At 40.4% G+C, this 3297-nt stretch overlaps 1 non-coding gene across 1 annotated transcript; it reads right to left on the reverse strand.

Moving 5' to 3' along the window:
• Positions 1–2945: 2945 nt before the first annotated feature.
• Positions 2946–3051, reverse strand: LOC122007455. The gene has a single exon (XR_006118952.1). It is a non-coding gene; the product is annotated as a small nucleolar RNA R71 (small nucleolar RNA).
• Between the last annotated feature and the right edge of the window lie 246 nt (positions 3052–3297).

Below are 3297 nucleotides of genomic sequence, written 5' to 3' on the forward strand. Positions count from 1 at the left end.
ACATTTCTTTATGGTTATTATACTTACTTGTATTGGTGCCAAATAACTGAGTATAATAGCGTACTTGAGTAGAAGGTTCTTATCTATATCAATCGATTGGTTGAATTGATAATGAGATGATATAGAGAACACTACTCTTAATCATTCTAGTCAAGTATTAACATTCAGGGACAATGTTAATGCGATGAGAGTAGCATGTTGGTCAACTCGATGACTTGATCTCACAAGTCATAGATATTAGATATCAAGTAGACACATGAGTATGTATTAGAGAATGAATACTGAATGACTCGTCATGAGAAAGTATCATGGATCATTATATGAGTGTCATATACTTTCTCATGTGACTATTAGTATGACTATCAGTCCTTGGACCTGAAGTCACCATGGTTCCCTACATAAGGAGTTGCATACTTTGGCTTCGTCAAACGTCACCCGTAAATGGATGGACTATAAAGGCGATTACTGGGTATGTAACAAATTATACGGAGGGATGTGAGTGATGTAGATGGAATCTATCCCTCTTATATGATGGGAGTGACATCATGATTCTTGATAGAGTGAGACCACTAAGTACATAGCCATGCCCAAATGAGTCAATATGAGATATTGAGATCATTTGATTAGAGTGAGTATACTTGGAGTTCAAGACATAGATTAATTATAGGATGACATGGTCTATGCCTCAATTGATCAATCTAGATGTCTAGGATAGAAGGACATTGTCACATATTGTGAGAGTCACAATTAGTAGTCACAATGGTGATGTTGGATTTCAACATTCTTGTAACTTGGGTAGTAATGATGTGTTGCTAGATACCGCTCATTGCTTATGTTTCTAAATGGGTTTAGGAGTATTGCCAACGTTACAAGAACCTATAGGGTCACACACAAAGGGAAATTAGTTGGAGATTAGGTTCATATGATGGATCAAGAGGATTAGGTTCATGTGATGAACCAAGTTAGATTAAGAGTAATCCAAATTAGACTAATTGAGTTGGACTCAATTTAATTCATGTGTCGAATGAGTCTAATTTAGATTATGATTCATTGAGTCAATTTAAACCAATGAATAGAGATTCATTAAATTAAATTGATTTGAGTCAAAGGTTAGATTTGATCAACCATGGTAGATAAGAGGTCAAGTTTGACTTGACTTGAGAGGGAAGATGAAGGGTCAAGTTTGACTTGACCAAATGCCACCTCATTGTGACTTGGCATAAGCGGACCAATGATGATGTTCCACATCATCAAGGCTACATCATTGTGTGCCACCTCATGAGGAAGACCAAGAGCCATGACTCTTGGTATTACATGGAGATATAAGAGCTCTAATAAGTGGCCGACCACATTGAATCAAGGCAATTCAAGGCTTCTTCTTCCTCCTCTCTTCTTCTTCTCTCCCTCTCCTCCATTGTCGAAACCTCTCAAGAGTGCTAGCACACTCTATGTGGTTTTTCTCCACCTTTTGTCCGTGTGGATAAGTGTAGAGGAGTGTACACTTGACACTCTATGAGATCCGACAACCATTTGGACGAGCAGGATAAGCGAAGTGCATCGCTACAAGGGTAATACTTCTTTTCATGTAGATCTAAGGTAGGTCTAGTGTAGACAAACGTGTACATGAATATTTTTATTTATCTTCGCACGGATCCATGGCTAGCTCCAAGGTTTCCGTAACACAAAAAAGGCGATTTTTGTGGCTCGAATTGCTAACAAGAGGGCTTCGTTCTACTATCACAAGACCATCTATTGAAGCAAACAATTTTAAAATCAAGCCTGCAATAATCACTATGGTACAACAAAATTAGTTTGGTGGCGGACCACACAAAGATCCTAATCAACATCTTGAAATTTTCTATGAAATCTGCAACACTATGAAGATGAACGGTGTTCCATCCGAAGCAGTGAGATTATTATTATTTGAGTTTTTTAAGAGATAGAGAAAACTAATGGTTGAATTCTTTACCAACTAACACCATAACCACTTGGGAGCAATGTGCGCAACAATTCCTTGATAAATTCTGTTGGTCCCCGTGGGTGTTTTGATGTGATCAACCAAGTTGGTTAGGTCCTACTGTGTTTGATCCCTGTGTCTGAGTGTGCAGGAGCTTAGGAGCGCAGGAAGTCGAGCGGAAGACGCAGTTAGCGAGAAGGATGGCACGGGAAAGGAGCCGACGGGCTCGGTGCGTCCGAAGGACGAGAGAGCTGCGGAAGAGTACTCCGGTGGGCGTGAAGAGTGTGCGCGGCGTTCGAGGGACGTTAAGCCGGGATGGAAGGCTGCTCAAGGAGAAGGTCGGGAATTGGGTTCGGGTGAGCCCTATTCCGGTTGGCCGCAATCACCCAAAAGAACGGAGCATAGGAAGCCAACGCAAAAGAGCTGGAAAAAGAAGCTGTGCTGGATAAACAGCTCAAGGCGCCTTCAAGTTGCCTTGAAGGCGCCTTCAGCTTGAAGACGCCTTCAAGGCTGATGAAGGCGCCTTAAGCTTGGTCGAACAGACCGTTTGCGCAGCAGATAAAGTTTTATCTGCTGACCGAGCTGGAGGCGCCTTGGACCCTCGGGATAGGATTTCCAGGACCTATATAAAGGCTCTTGGAGCTAGGAAATAATGAATAACTCTAGCAATCAATTGTGTAGCCATTCCTAGCAATAGTTCTAAGCTTCTAAAGTGTAAAAGGCTTCTCCACCTTCATTAAAGAAGATTCTTTTTAGTGCGCTTCACATTGCCCTGGATTAACAACCTCCTTGGTTGTAACCAGGTTAAATCCCTGTTTCTTTTCTGTTTACTGCTTTATTACTTTACTGTTTCTTTCTATTTACTATTGTACTAATTGAGTTAAAAGAACGAGGAGGGTATAGTTTATTTTTTTGTTTTCAGCAATTCACCCCCCTCTTGCCGGCCTCCGCTGCACTCACAAATTCTATCCTCCAAGTAAGACCGCTCATATGAGAAATCAAATTGCAAGCTTCAGACAGTCAGATTTAGAATATTTATTTGAAGTATGGGATAGATACAACAATATGTTTAGACAATGCCCACATCATGGTTTAGAAAAATGACTAGTTCTACATACTTTTTATAACAACATCAACTATCATACTAAGGTGTGTCTAGATTCTGCAGCTGGAGGGGCACTTATGAATAAAAGTTTAGATGAGGCCGAGGATATTATTGAGAGTGTAGCACAAAACCATCATCAATGGGCAATAGAAAGAAGTGGAGGCTATTCCTATCCAAACCCAGTTAAAGCATCAGGAAAATTTGATTTAGATGCAATTACTTTGATGTCTTCAAA

The sequence above is a fragment of the Zingiber officinale genome, chromosome 7B, assembly GCF_018446385.1.
Source record: "Zingiber officinale cultivar Zhangliang chromosome 7B, Zo_v1.1, whole genome shotgun sequence".
Lineage (NCBI taxonomy): Eukaryota > Viridiplantae > Streptophyta > Magnoliopsida > Zingiberales > Zingiberaceae > Zingiber > Zingiber officinale.